The following is a 12,957-nucleotide window of genomic DNA, read 5'->3' on the forward strand; positions in this document are numbered from 1 at the left end:
AAAACTTAAGTGCAAAAAAACTCAAATTTGATGTGGTTTTATAATGACACATGTCTGTCATCCCATAAAAAAACCCGATTTTAACCCAAAATGTCCATCAGTTTTATATGACACTTATTAAATCCATTGTCGTTGTTGTGAGTAAACCAAAATATAAAGTTTCTAAGTTTTACGAGGCGTAGTAAAAAACCTAAAATTAAGAACTATACCATTTCATTCCCCTTTTTTCTCTTTTCAATCTCTTTACATCATTCTCTCTTCTTCACTTTTCCTTCACTCCTTTTCTCAAACCCTAATTTGTGAGAATCAGAGCATTTTTGCTACCAATGGTGATTATCGCCTCCTTCGTTCAATGTCAATGATTTCCTTTTCATGACGAAGGTCCCAAAGCTATCCATGTTTCTTATTGATCTTTTAGGTTATTGCTTATTCTCTTCGTCTTCTCTGATGCAGAGAAATTGCTTATTCTCTTCATCTCACCTGGTTTATAGCGATAATCTTGGACAGATTACATAGTCTCTTGGTTATTAAAGATGCATCAGAAGCAATGAGAACAGGGAATGAGAGTGAGTCCAAAGAAAAGGAAACAAACAGGAGCGAAAGGACAAAGATATAAAAGACCGCAGAATCGAAGGAGGTGAAGGTATACGATATTAAACTGAATCTCGTTCATTTCTATCAATCAAGTTTTTTTTGCATACTTGTGATGTTTACTTATCTAGACAAAAGGTCATAAATGCTCTAACTTTATTATAACCATCAGTCCAACACAGATTAATTCATGTTCCTTCATCTTGCAGTCGTTGATTATAACCATAAGCCTTCATATTTATCCTTTTCATGTTTTTTTTAGCTTTACTAATTGGATTAACATACTGGATTTCAAGTTAAACCGTTCCTTCTATCTGAATTTCATGATTTATAGACTAGGTTATAATCAATCTGTTGTGACTCTATCTTTAACAGGAAATGAAAAGCAGTTTATATGAACTCAAAAACAATTGTATCAAGCTATCTATGGAATGATATATTAGTTTGTTGCACTAAACTTTCAGACGTATCTCGAATTTGATTTTTAGTGTATTAAAAAACATGAATTGAGAAGGATTCTGATATGCATAATTCGTACACTGAAATCTGAGTGAACTGAAGAATGAAAATGAGGAGAAACTTAGTAAGTGAATCCAATAGAAAAATAATTCCTTAATCTGAACTTTTGAGTAGAAAAAAAGTCTTTTGTCTTTCTAAAAGCAGTGGAGGGAGGAAGTAGAACCAAATACTCGGGAGGTCAATGGATAATTGCCCTGTCAATTGCAACTTTTCTTTATTTCTCCCCAAATCAAGGTCGATGAATCCTCCTGACTGCCTCTCCCTCTGCCACTGTTTCGGCTACAACTTCCAACTTTCTATATTTGAAATTGAATACCAAACTCACTAGTAAATGAACTATTGCTAAAGTTGTTGTTGAAATGTTTCCTGAAATAGAATATTATGTCATTCCTAATCTTCCTAGGGCTGTTGTTGATTTGAAAGGGAATCATTTGTTGGTGGTGACATATTTCACAAAATACCTTCTAATGATGTTGTTTTGCTCAAGGTTGGGATATTACTTTTATTTTTTTTTATGTTTAGAGATGTTAAATATGTAAATAATAATTGTACTTGACTAATTGATTTTAGTACATTAGAGGATGATATTGAACTAATGAAGTTCACATTAGATCATGTATCATCACATGTTAGTATTTGTTGAAAATGATTGTAATCGGAAGAATAGATTTTAATGGTCAAATGTTTTATGTATTATATTACTTTTCAGACCATTTAATCAGTAGCTTTTCAAAGAGAAGCACAATTGGTTTTGTATGTTGTTGCATATTTAATCAAGTTTATGTTGCACAGAGAAAAGGGATGGAAGAAGTTACAAAGGATGGGCATTATAAGTCGTAGTATTCAAGGTTAGGTGTTTAGACTTCCTATGTAGTTTAGTTTATGCACAATCTGGTAGTTTTGGTAAAGTTTTGTGGAAGTTTAGAAATTGTACACATTTTTTATGTAAAGAATGGATTTGTGGTTATAGATAAGGTTTATTTGCACATTCAGCCTTGTTGTATTTGCAGTACTGCTTAGTACTGCTTTGGTTATGTGTACAAGTTCATGAAAGAGGTTACACAATAAAAAATGGCTTATATGCGACATATTGAAGTAAAAAATAGGTCGTCTAATATGATCTCAAATGAGTAACAACAACAACAACAAAGCCTTAGTCCCGAAATGATTTGGGGTCGGCTAACATGAACCATCATATAAAACCGTGAAAATCAAGTCGTGTCAGCGACACAGATTCGCTCCCTCCACTCCGTCCTATCCACTACCATATTTTCCTCAATTCCCAATAAACTCATATCACTCTCGATCACCCTCCTCCAAGTTTGCTTAGGTCTTCCCCTACCCCTCACCACTACATCCCTTTGCCACCCTTCGGTTCTCCTAACCAGCGCATCAAGCGTTCTACGTCTCACATGGCCAAACCACCTTAGTCGGTTTTCTCTCATTTTATTCTCAATAGATGTGACCCCTACTTTTGTCCTAATTATTTCATTACGCACCCGGTCCTTTTTTGTGTGACCACACATCCATCTCAACATACGCATCTCCGCCACCGACATCTTATGGATGTGGCAGTGTTTCACTGCCCAACACTCCGTACCATATAACAATGTTGGTCTAATTGCCGTCCGGTAGAATTTTCCCTTCAATCTATTAGGCATGCCGGGATCACAAAGGAAACCCGTAGCACTCTTCCACTTCGACCAACCAGCTTTAATCCTATGAGCAACATCTCCATCTACTTCTCCATCCGTTTGGATAATAGATCCTAAATACCGGAAGCAATCCGAGGCCTGAACAACTCTCCCATCTAGGGTGATTGTCCCTGCCTCCCTACTCCTACGGCCGCTAAACTTACACTCCAAATATTTTGTCTTACTTCGACTCAACTTAAAGCCTCTAGATTCTAGAGTTTGCCTCCATAGTTCCAACTTCATCTCCACTCCTTCTTTCGTCTCATCAACCAACACAATATCATCTGCAAACAGCATGCACCATGGTATACCATCTTGAAGTGAACTTGTTAGTTCATCCATAACGATGGCAAAAAGAAATGGGCTTAGTGCGGAACCTTGATGCACTCCAATCGTAATAGGAAACTCTTCAGTCTTCCCAACACTAGTACGTACACTCGTGCATACTCCCTCATACATGTCCTTTATGATGTCAATATATTTCCGCGAAATGCCTTTCCTTATCAAGGCCCACCAAAGTACTTCCCTTGGTACCTTATCATATGCTTTCTCCAAGTCAATGAAAACCATATGCAAGTCTTTCTTCTTATTTCGATAGTGCTCCATTAATTGTCTCATTAGATGGATGGCTTCCATAGTTGATCTTCCCGGCATAAAGCCAAACTGGTTTTCCGAGATCTTCACCGTCCTCCTTAGCCTTTGTTCAATCACTCGCTCCCAAAGTTTCATAGTGTGACTCATTAATTTGATTCCCCGATAGTTGGCACAATCTTGGACATCGCCTTTGTTCTTATACAAAGGGATTAATGTACTTTTCCTCCATTCTGATGACATCTTATTGTTTCTCCAAATTTTGTTGAAGAACGTCGTCAACCATTCGATTCCTCTTTCTCCCAAACATCTCCAAATCTCAATAGGGATGCCATCAGGTCCTACTGCTTTCTTCAACTTCATCTTACTTAATGCCATTTTGACTTCACCCTTTTGAATTCTCCGCAGGCATTCATGATTTATCATATCGTGATGGATACTTATATCTCCAACATCTTGTTGGCGATCTCCATTAAATAAGTCATCAAAATAGGACCTTCATCGTTCCTTGATATCCTTATCTCCAACTAGGACTTTCTGGTCCACATCCTTCACACATTTAACTTTTCCGAGATCTCGCGTCTTCCTATCTCTCATCCGAGCACTTCTATATATGTCTCTTTCCCCTTCTTTCGTATCCAATCTTGTATCCAGATCCCGATTCACCTTTGCTCTAGCATCTCGTATGACCTTCTTTACTTCCCTTTTAGCCTCTTTGTATTTTTCGTAGTTCTCGTCACTCCTACATTTCCCCAATAGTTTATAGGATTCTCTCTTACTCTTTACTGCTTGTCGTACTTCTTCTGTCCACCAAGATGTGTCCTTACCAAGATGAGTGTTAATGTAAAAAAAATGTCATCTTAAAACGTGTAAAACGATAATGAATTTATGTAATGTTTGTCATATGATTATCTAAATAGTTACATTTGACTATTTTTTTTTACAGCTTATTTAATAAAAACAGCATATAACATTCTCTCACACGACACATATCACTAAATTTATTGTCATCCCAAAGTCCATACTTTGACAGAAATAAATAAATAAATAAATTGTTGTCGTACCAATCTTATAATGACAGATTGAAAACTGTCATAAAGCTATATAAAAGCTAGTTTTTCACTCAACACAATGATAGATTAAATAAAGGAATTATTAGTACGACATCATTAAAGTGACAGATTTTATTAAATGTTCCGTCATCATATCACAAGAAAGACGACATAAAGTAAATATGTGCGTGTCATGTGAGGCTATTACAAATGACAGATTACAACCGTCATCTGAAGTATCATCAGACGGCAGCGAGGCCCATGATAATTTTATTTTCTTCGGGACGACGGTTTTCAACCATCGTCTGAAAGGGTTATCAATATAGTGTAAGAACAACCTAGGATAACTTTTACAGATAAATAACCCCGATTAAATGTAAATCTTACCTTCCTCTCGCTAATGTCTACCCCCATGCAAAGGATCTAATCATTCTTTATAATGCAAAGATCATGAAGAACCAGTAAACCGCACAACTTCATACCAGAATAGTAATAAAAGAGCTTACAGCTCCAACGAAGAAAACATAAACGGAAATTACGCATGGGAAGAAAAAAAACAGACCTAAGATCCGTGTTAGCTAAAATGATAAAATGGCACATGGAAAAAGCCTCGGTTAGGCAGAGCACATGGTAAACAATAATCAGCTGGGTATTAAGCCCAAGCGATAAATTCATAAGATATTCTTCCCACATCTCCATGGTCAAAGAAATAAAATCAATCAATCAAAATCATATCTCTATGAATTTCAATATACGATTTCCAAAATTAGCAAAGTGAATAATAGATACATAATCTCTTATGAAATCCATTGTTTATTTATCATTTAAGTTAATATCTTTCTTCAACTCAACAATAAACATCTCAGATCTTAATTTAGATCAATTATCCTTTTCTCAAAGCAATAATCGAATAACAAACAATGTTATGGCCATTAACACAAACTATAAGCACATGTCTAAAGTGTTTATATAAAGATCATTATGTTTTGATTAAGTTCGATTTAAAGATGTTGAATATGAATATGGTTAGTTTGTGAATAAAAAAAGTTATTTTCAAGTTATTAATTTTAAGGTATTACTTTTATTAAATGATTTTACAAATGTATACGTATAACTATTTTAAGTAAAAATTAGTTTTTATAGTTGATAGTTGCTTACTGAGATTTTTATCCTATATTTCCAAATGTTTTAATGTTTTTAGGCAAAGAAGTACGAGGTACTGAGGGAGGTAGTCGACACTAGGGCGAGGATTGGATACGGCCACAATTGTCCAATTTAGCTTTTATGGTATTGCATAGCATTTTTTACTTGTACCTATATGCATATCTTTATGCTTTTGAATATTTGGCACTTGAGTTGCCAAGTTTGAAAGGTTAATAAAGTTGTGTTATGCAAAATTTTGGTTTAAAATGTTCAATTATGATATTAATTTATGAGTTTGGGCAGACTAAAAGTTAACATGTTAGAATTTGGTGTAATTTTCTATGTTTCAAACTCGTTTTAGTAAAAAAAGAAAAAAAAAAGATCCATATATGGAAATTGTAAGTAATTTTTTACCTATATTAAATGTAAAGTAAGTTTTAAAATGTTTCTTAAGTTTTAAACAAAATTGGAATTTCTTAAAATTCAATCATGAGATGTTACTTCTGACTCGTAGATGTTTGTTGTAATGTCTAACTATCATATCCAATTCTGATTTGAATCAGGTCTGACATTTTGGTATCAGAGCAATAGGTTGGTCCAAGAAAGATTATTTATTACTATCAGATAATATTACGATTTATTTAAAGAATTAATCAATAATTTAAACATTATCGTAATTTTTTTTATAATATTTAAATTATCAATCATAAAATTTATTAAATTATATTATACATCTCGTGCAATATGTGGGTTTTCGACTAGTACTATATATAATAGTGGAAGCAGAGCGAATTTATAAGAAGTGTTTTAGATGCATTTTGGCTTAGTTGACACCCTAGGAGTAAAAAGAATAGATGAGTTTACATTATCTCTGTCATCATAAATACTATATTAATATCATAAATACTAGGAGTAAAGAGAATATATGAGTTTAAATTATCTATGTCATCATAAATACTATATTAATATCATAAATACTACATTATCCATGTCATTACAAATACTAGGAATAAAGAAAATAGATGAGTTCACATTATATTCGTTATCATAAACACTATATTAATATCATAAATATCAGAAGCAAAGAGAATAAATGAGTTTACATTATCTATGTCATCATAAATACTTATATTAATATTTTGTATCAGCAAAAAATAATAATGATGTGTCAATATATAAAATTTTCTTTGTTTCATCTTTCTTTTCACTGTTTTTTTTATATGAAACATGATTTTGATAGAATACAAGACAAGAATCAATTATTCTAATAAACATTAAAGTGGAACAAATATAACTAATTAATAAAAATGCATTAACCATTATAATAAATATAAAAAATGAAAACAATTAAGAAAATAAGAAGACAAAACAACAATTAACTGAATATATATATATATATAAAAATTCACTTTTAATGGTGACCTATATTTTTCTCCATGGGTGGTTACTCCAATAATAACCATTAGATAAAAAATCCAATGGTCCATAATTTAATTTGTTAATAATATTAAATTTGATTTTTTTTTAATTAATGGAAGGTTACTTAATGATATATCAATAATTTATTAAGTAATTTAAAAATCCAACATTAAAGGTTATAGCATTGGAAATATGCATCTCTTTAAACCACATTAATGGACATTGTTGATGCACATTACAAAGCATGTTTGTAAGCACCAATCAATATTAGTGGAATTAATGGAGATGTATACCAAGTAAAACAATAAAGGGATCCGACAGAGCAGTCTTGATCACATGCACCTTAATAATATTAAGGTGCATGTGAAAATTCCTGTCCGACAGAGTTATAGTATATCATTAGACCCATAATCTTTCATTTTTTAGTTCATTAAACCATTGATTTTTTATTTGGATACATTCATCTCTTGATCTTTTTATTTTTAGTCTCATTAACCCCTTGATGACTAGATTAGTAATTTTGAACATAAAATTCGGTTAACAAACTTTTTTCATTGCAACTGCATCCGAAAATTATATTTTTACACTGTTTAAAAGCAGTTTTGCATGTGTAATCTGGATATAAGAAAACTATAAAAAAAAACTTTAATTCAAACTGTAAAAAATATTTTTTTAATAATTTCAAATACATATGAAGTTAATAACGTATTTTTAACAGAATTACATATTCACAACTTACTAATTTGGTCATTAAGAGCTTAATGAGACCAAAAATAAAAAATCAGGGGCTTAATGAATCCAAATAAAAGATCAATGACTTAATTAACTAAAAGATAAAAGATCAGGGGCTTAATGATGTTTTTTGCCTATATTTTTCCTTTTTATCATCCATGACATTTATATATTGAGAATAGGGAAGAGTTAATTAATATTTTTTTTGGAATATGTAGTTATTATTATTAGTGGATTGCTATTACCACCCCCTAAATTATTTATAACCATCCCATGTTTGATACTTTTGCCATTTTCGTTTTTTCAACTCAAAAACTGAAATTCTCTCCAATTCATTAGAAAATCAAAAATCCGAACAACATTCATGATTGGACCACACGGTAAAGAAAAAGGACCAATGATCCCTCGGGTAAGTTTTTTTTAAAATTGAATCGAAAATACGAGTTCCGTCTCCGGATTCGAAGATGAAACTCGTTGAAGCTGGTCTGGGCGGAAGTGTAATAACTTCAGAATTGAGAATTAGTGAAGAACAGTTGTGCTAAATGTGTTTCTTCGAACTAAAAATCCTATAAATAGTGTGTTTTTAGGGTGTTTGAACCTCTCAAAATGACTCGTTTTTGGTAAAATAGTGTAGAAAACCCTCATTTTCACTTGATTTCACTTGAAAATATTTTTTTTCTCTATTTCTCTTTTTCAAATGATGAAAATCTGTCTCTCCTTTTCATCCTGGCAGTTTCTTCTCCTTTTAGTAGTGAAGAAGGGACAAAAACTGCCAAAAAACTGACTTAAAACTGCCCAAAACCATCAAGGATCGTCGTTCGAAGACCCTCATCCTCGATCGAGGAACATGTCTTCGATCAAAGGTCCTTTCGGACTTCGATTATTTTTATTTCAGAAATGCTAGATCAAAATAGAATTTGATAGAATAAAGTGAAACGAACTAAATTGACTTAGAATACAGGGACTGGATCCTTAGCTCGTATCTCGCATAGCGCATTGTGTGAAGCCCACCTACACCAACCGTTAGCTAGAGTGTAACATAAGCTCATCATTAGGGCCGAAAAAAGTATGTGCTCACACCCCTTTATATAAATATTTTTATTAAAAAATAATAGAACCAATTGCTCACGAGCATGTTTATGAACATTATAATCGAGTTTTCTCATAAGTTTGTTCATGAACCTATAATCGAACTTGTTCGCGAGCTTTTAAGTCGAGATTCATCGTGCTCAAACTCGACTCGTTTATTAATCGAGCCGAATACATTCAAGCTTTTATCAAAACAATATATATTATCCATCTCTCTTAAGATGGATCCTCTTGATAAAGCAACGACATGAAATATCTGCCTTGTTGACAATTCTAATTACGTCATAGTGCTTGAAACCTTAATTTTAAATACTTGAACGTTACTCGATAATATAAATATCAAATCAAATATATTTGAATAAATTAAAATCTAGTCGTTCATGAGCTTTTCTCAAGCTTGAGTAGAGCTTAAAAATTATAGGTTAAACGAGTTTTGAGCTCGAGTCGAGCTCGATCTTTTAGATTCTCGAGCTGAGCCTGTCTAGATTAGGTATCCGTTCGGATTGTTAACACCCTAAATTATAGGTTAAATGAGTTTTGAGCTCGAGCCGAGCTCGATCTTTTAGATTCTTGAGCTAAACCGAGCTGAGCCTGTCTAGGTTAGGTTAGGTTAGGTAACATAACGTAACGTAACATACAACATGAAATGACATAATGCAACGTAACATAACATAACATAATGTGATGTAACGTAACATAACATGATGTAATGTAACGTGACTTCACATAACATAACGTGACGTGATGTAATGTGACGTGGCATAATGTAACGTAACGTAACATGAAGTGACGTGACGTGATGTAACGTGACGTAACATAACGTGATATGACGTAATGTAACGTAACGTGACGTGATGTAACATAATGTAATGTAATGTAACATGATATAACATAACATAATGTAACATGACGTAACGTAACATAATATAAGTTAGCATAACGTAACTTAGTGTAACATAAATTAGTGTAATGTAACGCCACGTCAGATAATGTAAGGTAAGTTAGCATAACGTAATTTAGTGTAACATAAATTTGTATAACGTAATTTAACGTAACGTAACTTATCTTAAACTAAGGTAACATAATAATGTAACTTAGCATAACATGATTTAACATAATGTAAAATAACGTAATGTAATGTAATGTAACACGACCTCACGCAACGCAATGCAACATAATGTAACGTAACACAACGTAGCATAATGAAATGCAACGTAATTGATTAGATTAGGTACGATTGTTGTAATATGTTGATCTTTGACGAGATCGATAGTAGGGCTGTAATCGAGTTGAGCCGAACTTTGACCTGCTCAAGCTCGGATGGCTATAAAATTAACGAGTCCGAGCCCGAGTTGAGCTTTGGCTTGCTCAACGAGCTTGAGCCGAGCTTCGAGCTTGTTTTGAGCCCAAAATCCTCTTTGGACTTGGTTCATTATGAAAATTATCTAACCATGAATTGTTTGTGAGTAAATCGTTAATTATATTTGTGAAGTTTGGTCGAAAATAACTCTTTAATTGTGTACATAAATAAACTCACAAGCAAAGTTCGTGAATAAATAAACAAGATGTTTACAAATAGTTCGTCTATTATTCATTTATTATGCTTGTGAACAAACTCATCTAATAGCAAATGAAATAATATTAAGTTTAGATATTTGTGAACTAACACAAAACTATATAATTTTCTACAAAACTAAAATTTATTCATAAATGTTCTAATCGAGCTTGCTCGTGAGCTTTCGAGCTGAGCTTTGGCCTGCTCAAGCTCGGCTCATTTACAAACTGAGCTAGTAAATCGTGCTCACGAGCGGCTCATTTACAAATCGAATCGAGTCGAGCCGAGCTTTTATCAAGCCGATCACCAAGCCGCTCATAAGCGGCTCGACTCATTTACAGCCCTAGTCGATAATGATCTCTCGGATCAAGACTATGAGTCTTGGTCATTCAGAGAGATGATCGTCTATTATTATTCCACGTGAGCTCTGATTCGAAGTAGTGGTTTGGGCTTCATAAATGCCACGTGGATGTGTTTATATCCGTTTGATATCAATTATTTCATTGTACCAAAAAGTGGAGTGGGGAATAAGAAATAAAAATCCCAACCCCCCAAAAAAGTTCTAATAGTTCTAATTAACCCATGAATTAACTCTTATATATATCATTATAATTTTCTTTATCTACTTGTATAGGAAAATAAGAAGTGGGTTGTTGTGATTATAAATGTAATGTTTTCTTTTTGTTGGTATATGATATGATTAATTAAAAATTAATCACTTATAAAAATGATGGCGTGCTAATTTGAAATTTGATGTTGGTAATATATAGCCAATGTAATTACCTACTATTATAAGTTTTAGAGCCACGATTTTGGAAACATCATAATGGAGTAATTAATATACTTGTCATTTATATTTATCTAAATATTTATTTATATTGACACAATTATCTAGGTACTCATGGATGAGTATTACCCATTGAGAAATAATCTATATATATATATATATATATATATATATGTGTGTGTGTGTGTGTGTGTGTGTGTGAATTTTGGCCTCCCCATAAGACATTAGTTGTCCACCTAATTTTGTCTGAACTATTAATTAATAAACTTGTAACTATTAGAGTAACATAAGTTGTTTAATAATTATGAGAGTTTCGTTAGAGCATCCCTAATGGTAAGTAACAAATTTTGTTACTTAACACTTCCAAATCATAAAAAATAACACCATACTTCAAATTTTGTTAGGTCCCACTTATCATAAAACACTCTATATTTACTCAATTAACATACAATATATTGGTAGACCCCACTTATTAAATACATTTTATGCCACAAATAAACTTTTGAGAAGAGATGAGTTTGTTACTAATATTTGTAACAAACTATATTTAGTAACAACCACTTTAGTGGTTTGTTACAACTTATTCCACCTTAGTAACAACAAAGTAATACCATTAAAGATGATCTTATGAGAGTTAAGTTATTTAGAGTTACTTTCTTAATTAGCTATTAAGAGTTACATATTCTTATACTATAAATAGTTGTCTTATACATGTGGAAATCACAACCTCAAGCTTAATAAACGATTCATTTCTACAAGTCTCTCTATTAAACTGTTTCACATCGTTTCATGAACTTCTTTTTCTCAAGTTCCAATTCCTCGGTTTAACTTATCATCCAATTCAACGTCTTCATGTATTTCCATAAATTTCTTCTTCTCACGTTCCAATTCCTCAATTAACTTCTCCCTTAATTCAACCTCTTCACATCGTTCCATAATTATTTTCTTCTCCTCGTGAGTTATGTAATAGTTTTAGGAGTTAAGTTATTTAGAGTTACTTTCTTAATTAGCTAGTAAGAGTTACATATTCTTATACTATAGTTGTCTTATGTATGTGGAAACCACAACCTTAAGTTTAATAGAATATACATTTCTACAAGTCTCTCTCTTTTCAACCGTTTCAAATCATTTCATAAACTTCTTAGAAATTTATGGAAAGATGTGGAGAGGTTGAATTGGATGAGGAGTTAATTGAGGAAAGGTGTGAGGAATTGGAACTTGAGAAGAAGAAGTTTATGAAACAATGTGAAACAATTTGTGTTAAATTCAACCATTTGATCGCGATTGACTTTTCGTGCCAGATTTTTTGAACGTCCGAAGGTGGAAAGAATGCTTCGGGGCCAAAAAAGAAAGGGGCAACTTTCAACCATTCCTCTTCCTTATATTTTCTCTTTGGACTCCTGACTAAGAAAACAACTTTTCATATTCTTTAATATGCAAACTATGACATGTTCGACTTAGGTTTATTCTTTATAACTTCTCAACTTATCTCCTTCTCTTATGGCATGGTTCATATACTTTGGATTCTTCAAAAGAACTCTTTGAGATCTTTCTTATTTATTAATTGCTCTCTTTAAAAACGGGTTAGTACACATGGTCCTCCAGCTATTAAAAATGGAATAAAATTTTCATAACAAGAAACATCGTCGCTTAACTTTTGTTTTTTCGATTTTTTGTTTGACTGGAAATCAACAAATTCATTTAGCGTAGATATCACGTGGATCTCAAGTAACTATTTTTTTAACATATGAGGGATGCAAGAAAAAACAATTTTTTTTTTTTTAC

This window comes from Euphorbia lathyris, chromosome 1, assembly GCF_963576675.1.
Source record: "Euphorbia lathyris chromosome 1, ddEupLath1.1, whole genome shotgun sequence".
NCBI lineage: Eukaryota > Viridiplantae > Streptophyta > Magnoliopsida > Malpighiales > Euphorbiaceae > Euphorbia > Euphorbia lathyris.